The sequence below is a fragment of the Neoarius graeffei genome, chromosome 6 (genome assembly GCF_027579695.1).
Source record: "Neoarius graeffei isolate fNeoGra1 chromosome 6, fNeoGra1.pri, whole genome shotgun sequence".
Lineage (NCBI taxonomy): Eukaryota > Metazoa > Chordata > Actinopteri > Siluriformes > Ariidae > Neoarius > Neoarius graeffei.
In genome coordinates this window covers 66273583-66290973 of record NC_083574.1, presented here as the reverse complement: position 1 = coordinate 66290973, position 17391 = coordinate 66273583, and the positions used below count along the sequence as shown (strand labels likewise).

General features: G+C 42.1%; 1 protein-coding gene and 1 long non-coding RNA gene across 2 annotated transcripts in view; both read right to left on the bottom strand.

Annotated features, from left to right (window-relative positions):
• Positions 1-17391, bottom strand: part of dhx34 (DEAH (Asp-Glu-Ala-His) box polypeptide 34) — a 156515-nt gene that overhangs the window by 131278 nt on the left and 7846 nt on the right. The window lies entirely within an intron of this gene.
• On the bottom strand, positions 14958-17278 carry LOC132888065 (uncharacterized). The gene is made up of 2 exons (XR_009654897.1): positions 15328-17278; positions 14958-15237 (listed from the first exon to the last, which is right to left on the bottom strand). It is a non-coding gene; the product is annotated as an uncharacterized LOC132888065 (long non-coding RNA).

The window sequence follows — 17391 nt, the reverse complement described above, 5'->3', positions numbered from 1 at the left end:
GGCAGAAATTCGATTCTCTCTATGTGCATGTAAACGTAGTGACTAAGACACTGGACTTATTCTATGCAAACAGCTAATCACCCCTCCCCCCACCAGGCAACTCAATCCACAACCTGGTTCATCCAGTCACCATTTACCTACCTATGGTGAGCAAACAACCCCCCCCACCACCACCAGATGTGTGAGAAAATGGTCAGAGGAAAGCAGCATGGCACTGAGGGACTGTTTTGAGACCACAGACTGGGAAGTGCTGTGTAGTCCACTGACTTACACACTGCATTACAGTTTCTGTGTGGAGAACACTGTGCCGACCAGGAAAGCACGGTGTTTTTCCAACAACAAACCGTGGGCGACTCCTAACCGGAAAACCCTGCTGAATGAGAAGAGGAGGGCCTTCAGATCTGGGGACAAAGAGGAGCGAGCGAGCGAGTGGGCAGGCAGAAAGAAAGAAAGCACAACTTTATTCATCACGCACTTGTGAAATTCCTCTCTGCATTTAACCTATCTGAACCAGTAAACACACAGCATGTGCGCGCGCGCGCACACACACACACACACACACACACAAGCAACGAGCACACACATAGCCAGAGCAGTGGGCAGCCATGCTAACAGTGCCCGGGGAGCAGTTGGGAGTTAGGTGCCTCGTTCAAGGGCACCTCAGCCCAAGGCCGTCCCATATTAACCTAACCGTGTGTCTTTGGACTGTGGGGGAAACCGGAGCACCCAGAGGAAACCCACGCAGACACGGGGAGAACATGCAAACTCCACACAGAAAGGCCCCCACGGGCCACTGGGCTCAAACCCAGAACCTACTTGCTGTGAGGCAACCGTGCTAACCACTTACACCACCGTGCCGCCCAGAAAGAGCAAGGAGTGCTATAGGAGGAAGCTGGAGGAGCACCTGAAACGGAACAATACACGAGAGGTGTGAACGTGCCTGAAAAACATCTCTGACCATAGCAAAGACCTGGAATGGGCAAACAAACTCAACCTGGTTTTTCAACAGGTTTGATTCTGCCCCCACCCCCTCCCCCACCCACCAGAGCCCAGACCAATCGGCACCCCATCACCCACCTTATTGGCACACCTCTCCCCCTCCCCAAGATCATCACAGACATCAGCTGCACCCTTCTCATACCCCTCAACAACCCCCCCTGTACAGTGCCTTGAAAAAGTATTCATTCCCCTTGAACTTTTTCACATTTTTCCACCTTACAACCACGAACTTAAAAAGTTTTTTATTGAGATTTTATGTGATAGACCAACACAGAGTAGCACATAATTGTGAAGTGAAACGAAAATGATAAATGGTCTTCAAAATTTTAAACAAATAAAAATCTGAAAAATGTGATGTGCGTTAGTATTCAGCCCCCCTGCGTCAATACTTTGTAGAGCCACCTTTTGCTGCAATTACAGCTGCAAGTCTTTTGTGGTACGTCTCTACCAGCTTTGCACATCTAGACACTGAAATTTTTGCCCATTCTTCTTTGCAATAGCTCAAGCTCAGCCAGGTTGGATGGAGAGCGTCTGTGAACAGCAATTTTCAAGTCTTGCCACAGATGCTCAATGGGATTTAGGTCTGGACTTTGACTGGGCCATTCTAACACATGAATATTCTTTGATCTAAACCATTCCATTGTAGCTCTGGCTGTATGTTTCGGGTCATTGTCTTGCTGGAAGGTGAATCTCCTTCCCAGTCTCAAGTCTTTTGCAGCCTCCAACAGGTTTTCTTCCAGGATTGCCCTGTATTTAGCTCCATCTGTCTTCCCATCAACCCTGACCAGCTTCCCTATCCCTGCTGAAGAAAAGCATCCCCATAGCATGATGCTGCCACCACCATGTTTCACAGGATGGTGTGTGCAGGGTGATGAGCAGTGTTAGTTTTCTGCCACACATAGCGCTTTGCATTTAGGCCAAAAAGTTCCATTTTGGTCTCATCTGACCAAAGCACCTTCTTCCACGTGTTTGTTGTGTCCCCTACATGGCTTCTGGCAAACTGCAAACGGGACTTCTTATGCCTGTCCTTCAACAATGGCTTTCTTCTTGCCACTCTTCCAAAAAGGCCAGACTTGTGGAGTGTATGACTTATAGTTGTCCTGTGCACAGATTCTCTCACCTGAGCTGTGGATTTCTGCAGCTCCTCCAGAGTGATCATGGGCCTCTTGGCTGCTTCTCTGACCAGTGCTCTCCTTGCTCGCTCCATCAGTTTAGGTGGACGGCCATGTCTTGGTAGGTTTGCAGTTGTGCCATACTTTTTCCATTTTTCAATGATGGATTGGACAGTGCTTCTTGACATGTTCAGAGCTTGAGATTTTTTTTTTTATAACCTAACCCTGCTTTAAACTTCTCCAGAACTTTATCCTTGATCTGTCTGGTGAGTTCTTTGGCCTTCATGATGCTGTTTGTTCTTCAGTGTTCTCTAACAAACCACTGAGGCCTTCACAGAACAAGTGTATTTATGCTGAGAGTAAATTACACACAGTAGGACTCAGGGCTTTGAGCCAGAATTTTTTTCCTATTGGTTCGTTCCGAACAGAAACGGAATTTTAACGTTTCCGGTTTTGGGTTCCACCATTAAATAGACGTTCCCGAACCGGTTAGAACAAAAAAATTTCATTCCCGGAACGGTTAATTACGTTCCCTGTCAGCTGTTTAACAAATGGCTATAAAATTATGTCTCTGTCTCATCCAGCTTAAGCCAAATGTAGGCTAATTCTATTACAACCTTCATTAAATAAGACAAGAAATAATTCAAAACAATTATTATTTCAAAAGTTGGCGATTTGGATTCTCAGTATGTCTTCCCATCTACACAAACAGAAAAAGTGCCAAAAATGAAAGATAATTCGTTTAGTGTGTTACCAAAGGCTAGTCAGGCCCTATGCATTGATAGGCTAACAGAGGTTAACGTCATTTAATGTTCGCGAGCCTCTCATTAACGTGGACAAATATATTGATATCATGTTTGAAATTGAAGTTTTTGAATAATGATAGACTGCAATATTTACCTCTTATTTAAGATGTGGAGACATGATAGTAGTCCACCCTCCCGCTCTCTACATTCAGTCAGCGAACGTCACACAGGAAGTGAACCCCAGCGGGTCATAGAAACTTGCGCAGGAGAAGAATGACTTTTTTATTTGTAGGCTACGGAAACTTTGAGGAACGAAATAAAAACTGGTATTAACCGGTTACCATTATTTTTAATAAGCGTTTCTGTTCCGGAACATAAAAAATAATAAAGTTTCTGGTTTCGTTTCTGTTCCATGTGAAATAGAAAAAGTTCCCGGTTTTCGTTTTCGTTCCTTGAACCGGTTCAAAGCCCTGGTAGGACTATTAACTAATTAGATGACTTCTGAAGGCAATTGATTGCATTGGATTGTATTGAGAGGTATCAGAGTACAGGGGGCTGAATACTAATGCACATCACATTTTTCAGATTTTTATTTGTTTAAAATTTAAGACCATTTATCATTTTCGTTTCACTTCACAATTATGTGCTACTCTGTGTTGGTCTATCGCATAAAATCTCAATAAAAAACTTTTAAGTTCGTGGTTGTAAGGTGGAAAAATGTGAAAAAGTTCAAGGGATATGAATACTTTTTCAAGGCACTGTATTACCTCCCTCCATCTACTACAGTTGGAGCCACCAATCACCCCTCCCTCCTGCAGCCTCTCCATAATAGTTGATCAGGTGAGAAGAGAGCTCAAGAAGAACAAAACAAGGAAGGCTACAGGTACTGACTGCATCAGCTCCAGACTGCTGAGGAACTGTGCAGACTAGCTCTGTGAAGTGATTCTGCAAATCTTCAACCTCGAGCCTCTGTCTGAAAAGGGTTCCCGTCCTGTGGAAAACCACCTGTGTGGTTCTGGTTCCAAAGACTGTGCACCCCAGGGAGCCAAACCATTTTAGACCTATAGCCTTGACCTCTCACCTGATGAAGACTATGGAGAGGATTATCCTCAACCACCTCAAACCCCTCATAAGTGCAGAATTGGACCCCCTGCAGTTTGCATAACAACCAGGCATTGGTGTGGAGAATACTGTTATCTACATGGATCCTGGTTACATCGGGAGGACACTGGAAGCACTGTGAGGGTCATGTTTATTGACTTCTCCAGTACTTTCAACACAATTCAGCCATTTTTGCTCAGGGGGAGGCTGGAAGGAGCTGGAGTTGACCATCACCTGGTTGCATGAACCATCAACTACCACACTAACAGACCACAGTATGTCAGACTTTGTGACTGACCTAGTAGTCTGCAGCACAGGAGCCCCCCAGGGTACAGTACTCTCTCCCTTCCTCTTTACCCTGTACACCTCGGACTTCCGATATAATACACACACCTGCCACCTCCAGAAGTCCTCTGACAATATAGCCATTTTTGGACGTGTGTCAGAGGGGAACGAACAGAAATACGGGGGGGGGGGGGGGGGGGGGGGGGGGGGCATCAATAACTGTCAACTGGTGTGGAAGTAACAACTTCCACATGAACGCCAGGAAGACAAGGGAGTTGGTGATCGATTTCCACAGGAGAGCAACAGGAAAGTACACCAGTGAACATCCTGGGTACGGATGTTGAGATCATGAGCGAAAACAAATACCTGGGTGTTCACCTTAACAATAAACTGGACTAACAATACAGATGGTTTGTACAAAAAGGGCAAAAGTCGTCTCCACCTACTGAAGAGACTGAGGTCCTTCGGAGTGTGCAAGACTCTGTTGAGGACATTGTCATCATCTCCATGGTCTGTTGGAGATGTGGAAGCACAAAGAAACAGGGAAAGGCTGAACAAGCTGGTGAAAAGGGTCAGCTCTGTCCTGAACTGCCCTCTGAATTCCATTGAGGTGGTGTGTGAGAGGAGGACATTAGCTAAGCTAATGTCAATTGTGGACAACACCCCTCACCCCCTCCATGAGACTGTTGGCACTCTGAGGTGGGGTTTACATTAGACCGTATCAGCGGATCATCAGATTAACGTTTTTAAAACGATTAGCGTGCACACAGCAACGCCAATACACGATTCGCGTGCACACAGCAACGCCAATACATGGATACGCTCGGCTCCGCAGGCATCCTGCGCTCCAAATCACTCCGCCCTGAACAGTAAGTGCCCTCTGGAGGGTGCGCACTCCGGCCCTGCGCAGCTCACAGAGCGCGTGAGTGAAGCGCACGAGTAGTGATTCGGGACTGAGCCGCTGTGTGTGTGATCCCAGTGCATGTCGGGCATGCGCGTCACTTACCACTTGCAAGTGGAAGGATGGCAAGCCTAAAGACAATCATAACTACACAATGGGCAGTATTTGCATCAGTATTTGCAGTATTTTCATACTTTTATACTCTTTAATGAAAGGTGATACAAGGCGGAAGTCCGCGCCGTTTTTCAGCAGTCGCGTCACATGACCAACGCCAGCGAATCAGGAAGGTGGATGTCACAGTGACGTTGTCCAATGACGACGCCAGCTAGAGCTCAGCACAGCGTATCCGCGTATTCTCAATGTTTACACAGCACCGGACCAGACACTATCTGGATTGAATACGTGGACCCTGGCGGATTCCCGTTTCCCGGCGTTTTAATGTAAACGGACAGTGCATCCGCGAAGAAAATGAGACAGATACGGTCTAATGTAAACTTGGCCTGAGAACCACCTTCAGCAGCAGACTGCTGCACCCATGGTGCAAGAAGGAACGCTACTGCAGATCTTTCATCTTAACTGCTGCCAGACGTTTCAATGACGGCCTGGCATAATGTAGCACTGTTTCTCAAGGTCACCATCACCTTTTGTCACTTTATTTGCATCTCAGCACTATCGACTTATGCTGTGCAACAATATTATTATTTGGTACCATATCCTTTTCATTTACAAGTATTTGGTACAATATTTTCATTTGCAAGTATTTTCTTATTCATGTCTCACACTCATAACTGTTCTGTACAATTATGTTCATACCCTGTACTTTTTTGGTCATTTATTGGTTGCTTTACACACATTCCACCCTCGTTAGTTATGTTACGCTGTGCAATAACATTCACTACCTGGTACAATATTTCTATTTCAATTGCTAGTATTTTATGAGTGCAATATTGCTACTTCAGGTGAAGTACTACTCTTAAGTTCCATTCTTATTTTGATGTGTACATTACATACATGACCCGTGTTTTTACTTTATATATAAAAAAAAAAAAAACTTTTATTGCACTCTGTTTTATTTTGTTACTGTCTATTTCTGAGTCTATCTGTGAGCTGCTGGAACATGTAAATTTCCCCACCAAGGGATGAATAAAGTTTAGATTATAAATCCCTTACTGGTGAAGCTTCTTAACACTTTCATCCACATGAAGTTATTACCCTTAACCTAGTTTGGAAGATTAATGAAATTAACCTGTAGTAGAAATATGTTGTGCATGTGTATAAAAGATTTTGATCATTATTTAATTTAAGAAAGGTCTGGTGACTTAAATGTCAGGAGATTTACTTTGGAAAGGAAAGAAATCTTTTGAGTACATTTAAGTCACCTGACATTTCAAGGGATATTTTCCATTTATGGTTCAAGATTTTTCAATTCAAGTGCATTTATTTGTTGCCATATGGATCTTTGCTGTAGAGACATGTAACGCCCTGTATTATTAGCTGGGTGGGGGCAATTTTGCCCTTATACCTACATCAAATGTATACACTGATTAACAAATCAACTGCGTTTTGGAGCAGGTTCACATTTATTTGGTGTGTGTGCATCCCTGTCCCTGCAGAATACGAATGGTAAGATTCACAGATTCTCATCAGTGCACTAATTGATAAGTTCACAACGCAATTGCCCCAATTTAAAAAAGCTTTCACCGGATACAATTGGGGATGAAATCAGGATGCATCATTTCTAATATCTTTGCATTGGTAAACTGTGATTTATTAATATACAAATTATTAGTCGAGGCCCTATGTCTTTATTATTTAAAAATGTGAACTGACCTGTAACAATATATCGTGCAATGATAAACCGTGGTATAAAATTTATGAGGAGTCAAATCATGGAAATAAAAAATAAAAAAGTTTAACCATGATCATTAGACCGCATTGTCTTAGTTTGCCCTAGCCGTGCTTGTTTTGTTTAGCCAGCAGAGAGCACAATAACTTACTAGGGAGGGAATGCACATGATGTCACCGTCGGCGGAAGCAACACAGCTCAAATGCCACAATGCAAAAAGCAGATCTAAAATGTAAAAGAATGCTGAAACAAAAGTCTGTTTATAATTTACTGTTGCAGAATGGCTGACTGCTGCTAATTGCACAGGTTACAGGATGAAACAGCTCACCAATGCTACCATCAGGGCTCGACATTAAGGACTGTCTGATTGCCCGGGACAAGTGGGATATGTCCCCGACATGCCCGACTGGGCAAGTTGGAATGAGCATATATTACGAACTAGCACCACAAAAATTTGTTTTTTTGATCTTTTATTTCAGTTCCTAAAAGCATCCCTCACTACATATCCGCTGTTGCGTCTTGGCTGTTTTCTTAGTCTCGGCTTCATTTACTGCTTTGCAAGTTATTTTATACACCCCCGCTGTTGTAGTATGGTATGCATCCTGTTTATAGACCCCCTGTGCATGGCGTCATGCATCACGTGATAAATACAGCTGGGGTCAGACAGACACCATCTTTCATGCAAGCAAGGCTTAATCTGTCTTCAGTATGGTTAATTTTTGTGCTGTTTTTGCTTATTCAAACATAGAAATAGATAAAAGGCATTACTGTCTCCCCGCGATCAAGAAAAATGTTAACAAATAGAAGCAAATGCTTCAAGAACAACGAAGAAATGAGTGGTTAAAGAATACAACGAGAGGCGCTCAGCCTGAAAACACCAGAGAAATTCACGATTGTATTTAAAACATATTTTATAAAAACAAAGTCGGAAGTGAGGATGGAAGAGTTTGCTTAAGAATCTCGTTTTTTTTTTTTTTCCTGCTCATATTCGAGTTAGTTCCTTCATGAAAGTGTTTGATTTTCTGACAGGTGAAGCAGCTTCTTTATTCGACACAGAAAACCCAGATTGGTTTCAAACAACTCGGACATAAAAAAACTCAACAAGGAGTGATGTGCGATAAATCCTGAAAAAACAGAACAGGTTAAGAGCAGAGAGAGCTGGAGCTTTGTTTCTGTTATTAAAGGAACACAGTCCTGTGCAAGATATTTATATATCGGGTTTTTTCTGGGTTTTTTGTTTTTGTTTTTTTTGTTATATCATCCACTTCTAGGTTAAAAGAAAAGGGGAGAAAAAACAAACAAACCACACGCTGCATCATGACAGACCCGCTACACTGATTCAGTTGCAGGTTGCCAGGTCTGTACAAAACACCCACAACCTACACACTAAATTTTAAACTCAAACATTATCCTGTCTGTCATGACGCAGCGTGTTTTTTTTCTTTAAACCTAAAGGTGGATAATATAACAAAAAAAAGATACATAAATATCCTTATACACAGTACTGGGGCGGCACGGTGGTGTAGGGGTTAGCGCTGTCGCCTCACAGCAAGAAGGTCCGGGTTCGATCCCCGTGGCCGGCGAGGGCTTTTCTGTGCGGAGTTTGCATGTTCTCCCCGTGTCCGCGTGGGTTTCCTCCGGGTGCTCTGGTTTCCCCCACAGTCCAAAGACATGCAGGTTAGGTTAACTGATTACTCTAAATTGACCGTAGGTGTGAATGTGAGTGTGAATGGTTGTCTGTGTCTATTGCCGCTTTTCCACTACAAACACGGCTGAGTCGGGCTGAGCCGTGCCGTGCTGAGTCGAGCTGAGTGGGGCTGTTGGAGTTGCATTTCGACTACAACCGCGCTGAACCGTGCTGGCTGGAAGTGGGTGGACACATTGGGTGGAGTTAGCGAAAGTGGGTGGACATCACGTGATGTCGTTAAGCGGCGCAAACAGTGACATCAGTGATCTTTTAAGCGGTAGTCTTACGACCTGGATAGTAAACAATAAACATGGAGGACATGGAGTCGTTAGTGTTGCTGGTCTTGGTGCTGTGGCTTGTTGTCACCGACAACGCCAACAGATACTGGCAAGATCGTATAGATGAGGCGAGGCGCATAAGGCTTCAGAAACTCTCGTAATTATTCTTCTTCCGGGTTTACAGTGTTTACAGATCCCAGCGTGCTCGCGGGGCGTGTGTGGGCATGTGAGGACACTCCTCCTCACCAATCAGTGCACAGGGGAGTGTCTGCTCATGCCCCCAGCCTCACTCAGCTCGGTTTGGCTTGCTTCAGCCCCACTCCAAAACCGTGCGAGTTTTGGGTGCTAAGCAGGGCTGAAGTGAGCTGAGTCGTGCTGTTTTGAGGTAGTCGAAACGCGAGCCGTGTCGGGCTGAAGTGAGCTGAAAAAGGGTAGTGGAAAAGGGCCATAAGTGTCAGCCCTGTGATGACCTGGCGACTTGTCCAGGGTGTACCCCGCCTTTCGCCTGTAGTCAGCTGGGATAGGCTCCAGCTTGCCTGAGACCCTGTAGAACAGGATGGAGCGGCTAGAGATAATGAGATGAGACACAGTACTGTTCAAAAGTCTTGGCACCTTGTTTTCTTCATACAAACTTTGTTATAGATTTCTATTTTATGATTTCTAAATTATTGAGTAATGAATCTACAGTCAGAGTTCTACACAAACATACTGAACTTTACAACAGCTGCATGCATGTGAAATAAATTGACTAAGGCAGGAAAAACTATTCTGGATAAAACTGCTATTGTCCATTACAAGTAAAAAGTAACCAATAACCAAACTTAATAATAAACTTAAATCAATAACCAAACTTCAACTCAATGTGTGATCTTCATTTTATGTTGCAATTCACAACTATTCTATGGTTTTCCTATCTATCTATCTATCTATCTATCTATCTATCTATCTATCTATCTATCTATCTAAAAATAAAAAGTACTCACAAAATAGGGGGAAAGTGGAAATTTACCCCTGGCAAGCGGGTTTAAAAATTAATGTCGAGCCCTACAATGTCTATCAATTAAAAAAATAAAAAATTGCTTTCTGACTTGTCCAGGGTGTACCCTGCCTTTCGCCCATAGTCAGCTGGGATAGGCTCCAGCTTGCCTGCAACCCTGTAGAAGGATAAAGCGGCTAGAGATAATGAGATGAGATGAAAATTGCTTTCTATTCATTGTATAACAGATATTCACTTTAGCCTACTGGGTCATTGAAAACCCATAGTGTATGAATTCATTCCTAACAGAGAAGCAAATTAAACATCCATTCAACAGCTAGATTAGGCACATTCTGGTTGACCAGCTAATGTTTGCAAGGTCTCCTCTTGTCTCTACTATAAACAATGTGGCCCTCCTTTACAAAACCAGCTGAAAGTTGCAAGTCACAATTTTGAGATACATGGGATACATTGTATGGGTTAACAGTCAAATTTTAGATTTCGGCATAATAAATATTGACACTTTGAATAGCCTTTGTTCCTGAGCCCTACACGGACATAAATGTGCCTTATGCCTTCAGATGGGTCAGAAGATGAAGAGGTACAGGCACAGGTAGAAAAAGGACAAGGAAGGAAGGACAGTCAAGGTAATGGATGTGGGCAAGGACATGGGCATGGCCAAAGAGTCATGGGTATGGCTGTGGCTAGTGACGGGAGCCTCGTGAAGCACATAACCCATTCTCCTTCCTGTGTCAGGAAGTGTGTATTGCTGTCATGTAACAGCAACATCTGGTGGATTACAGAAGTAATAGCTGAATGTCATTCTATCTAATATATGGATAGAACATGTGTGATGTAGGGTTCCCCGTGGGTTCTGAAAAGTATTCTCCACTTTTTTCCTTGAAAAATCAAGTCAAACACGTATTTTTCACTTTTTCTTCACTTAGTCTGTATTTTTTCTTAGTTACCCATACATCAAACTGGACTTAATATAGGTTCATTACCAACCAAAAACTGCATAATTCAAATATTTGTATAAGCTACTCCATTACATATAAAATTTCGGCTCCACTTCAGCCTCTAATAAGAAAGACTTGATTTTGGGCACACTGTGCACAATCAAGCTAAAATAAACCTCTTTAGTTTGAGCTTATTTAAGGTTATTTTAGCAGGGAATTATTCAAAAGAGGTATTATGACTCCCTTTACTTCAACAGAAAACTAGATTTACAATTGAACAGAGTCAAAAAGAATCTTGGAACAATCAACAGTGAAGGAATTTGAATTTCCTGTCGATTTAAAAGATGACCACAGCATGACACCGCATTTTTCATCATACGTTCACCACAGGAACTCAACATGCCATACCGCCCAAAACATAGCTCCCTTCAGTCACTTGCTGCAGTTGACGGCACTTTCATTTTGGCTTTTTTTTGGATAATTTTTTTAAATTATCATTAAATCTAAGCAAAACAAAGATCATGTTGTTTGGGAGACACAAAATAGATTGTAATGTAGAATTGATAATAGACAAATACAAAGATAGAAATGGTACAGGAAATTAAATTTCTTGGTGTGATTTTGGATCATAAAGTCTGCTGGAAACCTCATGTAGGATACATACGAGCAAAACTGGCAAAGTGCTTGGCAATTCTGTGGAAAACAAAACATATTCTTGATTGCAAATCTTTGCGTACTCTATATTACTCGTTATTTTTGCCATATCTGACTTACTGTGTCGAAGTCTGGGGAAACACCTACAAAACCACTCTACAGCCGATATGTACAATACAGAAAAGAGCAATAAGGACAATAAACAAAACAGGATACAAAGATCACACAAACTCGCTATTCATAAAATCACACATGTTGAAATGTATGGATTTGGTCAAGTTCAGAACAGCACAAATAATGTACAAAGCGAGAAATAATCTATTGCCAAAAAATATACAAGGAATGTTTAGTGAAAGAGAGGGGGGATATAATCTAAGGGGAGACCTAAATTTTAAAAAAACCAAAGGTTCGAACAAATATGAAAAGCATGTGCGTATCGAGCTGTGGGGTGACTTTATGGAACAGACTGGAGACAGAAATAAAAAAGTGCAAATATAAATCTGTTTAAAAAAAGGTACAAAAAATATTTTTAAACAAGTACATGGAAGAGGAAGTATGTTAACGGAGGATGATGAGGGATAAATCTATAAATAGAATAGGGTTGATTGTTATATTAAAACTAACTTAGTATATGGTATATATGGTATATATTTATTTATGGGGACAGTTTATATATTTATATTTACAGGGATATGTATGTAGTATATATTTATTTTGTAATTATATATTTATATAGATATTTATGAAGTGTATATCTGGTATATAGTGTGTGTGTGTAATATATTTATATATATAAATTTTTTGTAGTTATATATTTATATAGATATGTATGAAGTGTATATATGGTATGTAGTATATATTTATTTTTGTAATTATATATTTTATATAGATATTCATGAAGTGTATATATGGTATATATTTTTATAGGTGTATTAATGTAGTTAGGATTTCAGGGTAGTTAAAAAGGGGTGGGAAATTAAAAAAAAGTATTGTACTTCTTCCCACTCCTTTTTCGAACAATGTGCGGTGTTTTGTAATGTCTTAGCTCTTTATGTTATTTTATTTTTTTTAATTTCTCGTTTTCTTTCTTTTGTATGTACAAATAGTTACATGCATTTTTTATACATCTTTGAAATAAATAAATTCATTCATTCATTCATTTTTTTTAACCAGACCCCTGGATTACCGACACTGTCCAACGTGCTAGGGAACGGTAGGAGCTCCGAGTGCACCTCCCCCATGGCTGTTTCGGCCCTTAAACCATCATCATCAGTGCTTGAAGAAGACCACCTAAAAAACTTCATCAGCTTAGACTGCGCCACTGCTTGGTTCATGCAGAAATAATTACAACACACCAGGTCGATTAAGACGCACTGCAATTAGTCAAAAGCTTGGCACTCATTTGGTCATTGTGTGTAGTCGATTTTTATTGGTCACAAGCACGTGCTCATTATTTACACTCTGGCTTCCCACTGTCTTCACTGCAGTTAGATTTCAGCAAACGCAGGGATCTGTGGAGTGATTTCTAGAAAAGATGACTTCATGATAAAGATGACATACATTAATTACTGTGATAACTGCGAGTAATTTTCTCTTCGTTACTGATGGATTATGTTCGTCAATGACAAGCGTGACAAGTGCTAGTGGGAACCTTAGTGATGCATTGTCAAAGTAATGAATGTGGTTACTGATTCAAGTGCTAAAACAAGAAGTTTCCATAAGTTTCACTTTTAACCGAAAATATGAATAATCAACAAATCACCATAACATAATGGGAATGAAGTGTGTTGAATTTGGTGTTCTTTACAAATAATACTTCCTTCCCATACTGGACATTATAATTTCAAAATATTCTCAATGGTAGGTTTCCTGGTAGGTTTCATTTATTAACACAACTGAGCCAAAAGTCAGTCAAAGCTTCACCTCCTTAAGCCTCGGTCACAACCGGACGTACGATTTTTTGGCCGTGCGATTTTTGTCGTTTCCCAAATCGCTGCGTTTTTTTTTTGTTTTGTTCGTGGAGAACGTAGCTGTGGTGACCATGAAGGAGTAAGATCACCGCGCACCCAACGTACAACCCGGAAGTCGAATGTGCATACCATGCACGAAATCTGAGGCTGCTCGGACGTACGGCTGTCACTTCATTCGTACAGCCAACGCACCTTCAAACGTGCACTAATCGTACTGACCGTGCGTTCCATGCAGGCTTCGTATGAAGGTTGCAAGAACTGCGCACGATCTGTACGTTGTGCATACCAACGCCGTTCGTTTGTCGCACTGCGGCGATTGGAGAGGGTTATATGGTCCGTGTATCATCCGATCATTCAAGTATTCCATTCAATCTGGAAAACGAAAAAAAAACCCTCAATATTTCATTTTCCTGTTTTTCTGTATGACCAAAAAATGAGGGATTGGTGTTTGTTTTCTTTTTTTCAACTCAAAACAGAACAAATAAACAGGGAAACCAAAACAAAATAATAACTAATTTACGATTATTGATTTTCTCTATTCCCCACGCTACATTAGCCTTCCCATGATCCTCAGCGACAGTCCATCATCTCTGCGTCTATGAAACAAAAATTGCATGTATATATCAAGTAATTTATTCATACATCCTATTCATTTAATATATTAAGCTGTTAATGTTAAGCTGATGATCTCTTAATTATTATTATCTCAATATAATAGTAATAATAAATAATAACAACATGGCATTCATTTTGTCGCTTTCAACATATTGTGTCAGACCAACTTTGCTTTTTATTAGAGGACATGCTTAGCATTTTATGATGACTCATGTCAGGAGGAAAATATGAGGAGGAGTAACAAGTCACTGGCACTCCAACTTACGAGATTCTCCGCTTCTTTTGCTGGACAGCTTGAAAGTCAGACTCGGGAACAGCCATGATCTTCCTAGAGTTTTGCTTCCAGTAAAAGGAGCCTGAATGAGCGCAAAAAATTATAATGTATGAATAAGAACTAATTCTTGAGACTGACATGAATGCAAATGAATTTAGTTTTATCTGAAATGAAAGTTAAGTTGCTCGTATAATCGTAAATTAGAGTTATTTCGTTTTGGTTTCCCTGTTTATTATTTGTTCTGTTTTGAGTTGGAAAAAGGAAAACAAACACCAATCCCTCATTTTTTTGTCATACAGAAAAACAGGAAAACGAAATATTGAGTGGTTTTTTTGTTTTTTCGTTTTCCAGATTGAATGGAATACTTGAATGAGCTGATGATACACAGACCTTATATATATTTCGGCATACTTTGGTTGGGTTTTCTCTCAAAGCCTACGTGTACAAATGGCCGTGGGCACCCCTGCAGCTTTATATGTCGGCCGTAAGGCACTTTTTAACCCTTTAATTAACAGCAAATGCCCAGGACACAGAAGGATCACAAAAACAGAAGCTTAAAAAAAATGCACGCTTTATTTAGTAAATAGATAACCAAAGTATCCTTTAAAAATAGCACCAAGCTACAAAGAAAGAAAAAAATAAAAGAAAAATAAAATTGTCCCGTCTCAGCAGTGCGCAGTCCGCGCAAAGAGGAATCCCAGTCCCAGAAGCGCTGAAATCGTGGGGAAGCCTAATGCGCGGGGAAGCCCTGCGCGTGACGTCACAGCTCCAGTGTCCAGGTAGCAGCGGGGGATTCCCAAAAACGTCTATGGCTCGCCCGGCGTCAGCGCACACCTCGGGCAATAAAAGAGAAAGCATCAAACAATGCCGACGTACACAACAAGGCAAAAACAGCAGGGAAGGAGAAGTCTTGCGTCCCTTTACCCTGTCGTTAGCGAGTGTTGAATTAAGTACAGTTGACTCCAGATTCCCGTTGGCTAGGTCACGATTTCCTAAGTCCGCAGCCGATGCACCTCAAAAGAAGGCAGTAAATCAGGGAAACAGCACAGCGCAGGCAGAGAAAAACTGTTTGTATATTCGTTCGTTTGTTCATTCCTTCCTTCGTTCATTCGTCCATTCGTTCCTTCCTTCAATCTGCCTGCTGATCTTCCACTGGTAACTACGCATCTGCTGCGGCGTCCGATCCCCTCTTTGGGCTGCATTCCCAAACAACCCAACTCCGAGAAATCCACGTCCCCTCTTTGGGCTGCATTCCCAAACAACCCAACTCCGAGAAATCCACGTCCCCTCTTTGGGCTGCATTCCCAAACAACCCGACTCCGAGAAGTCCGCGTCCCCGGCAGGGCGGGGGCCGTTACCGGCCTCACACCGTCCACGGGCACCTCTTAACGATTTCACGCCCTGTTGAACTCCTCCTTAATACTGAAAAGGTCCCCTTTTTATACCCCACCCCTTCGTCTTTCAAGTGCTTCAATAGGTCAGGTAATAATTGTCCAAACAGCTGATCCATCTAAGCAATTAGAGAGCCGCAAATACAAGATCAGTGTAGGTAGCAGTCAATTAGCAGCACACAGCGAAATCACAGCAATCAACCAATTATGTGAACACACCAAAATCACAGCAACCCAAATAAATCACAGCAAACCATCACAGCAAAAATAAAAATAAGATCCCCACACAGCTAGAGGCTGACATGTATACCCGAGTTTTCGTGCGATTGATGCCCTCTCGCCGTACGGCCAATGCACGGCCGACTTACTTGACACGCATGGATGACATATGAAATATCTGAACGTGCGTTGGCCGCACTAATTACGTATGTGGGGCGCACAACACACATACGGAATCCGCAAGTGTGACGTACGAAAAATATTGACATTTTGCCCAAACCTGACACCAGCAAATCGTACGAAAGATGCACGTCCGCCGTACGGAAGACACACAAGACCGTAAGTTTGTCTTGCAACCTGAAAAAAACGTAAGCGCCCGTAGAGTTTGTTTGACATGACAAAGAACCTCTGCGGCCGGTCTGCGGCCAGTCTACGGCTCGAAAATCAGCACGTCACACGCGCGCCCTCCGTGCGTTTCTTTGCGTTTTTTGCACATAGACCGGCCGTAGGAGCAAGGACCAAGGCTTTATATACCGCACAGACACCTCTGTCCCATGACCAACACACCAACTGTATCAGTCACGTGGTTCTCCTTAAAAGTGATATATACTTTGATACGAGGCATCAGCAGAAGTGCTCTACACACGCATAGGGGCATCAGTGTCGGATGGACCATCTCTAGCCATGGCCATGGGGTTGAAGTGGGGGAGGGGGTCTTTTTGCATGAACTATAGACAACATTCTACATTTTCAAGGAACTTTAGAACCGTACACTGGGGGATACATGGAAGATACAAGGGGAAATAAATCCTGTAGAAAAGAAATGCTCTACTCACAAATAACACAAGACGAACTCTCCACTGCCTTCAAGCTTATGGTTAATAATAAACCATATGGACCTGATGGATTACCTGCTGAATTCTATAAACATTTTTGGTCAATTATAGCACCAATTTTTTACCAAATGATAAGTGAAAGAAAACAAGACTTGCAGGAAATATGACGATCACCATAATCTCACTCTTCCTACAACCAAAGATCCAACCTAACCATGCAGTTACTGTCCCGTCTCTCTATTCAATGTACATATAAAAAACATCAGTAAGGCACTCGCTCAGAGAATATCTCATCTCATCTCATTATCTCTAGCCGCTTTATCCTGTTCTACAGGGTCGCAGGCAAGCTGGAGCCTATCCCAGCTGACTACGGGCGAAAGGCGGGGTACACCCTGGACAAGTCGCCAGGTCATCACAAGGCTGACACATAGACACAGACAACCATTCACACTCACACCTACGGTCAATTTAGAGTCACCAGTTAACCTAACCTGCATGTCTTTGGACTGTGGGGGAAACCGGAGCACCCAGAGGAAACCCAC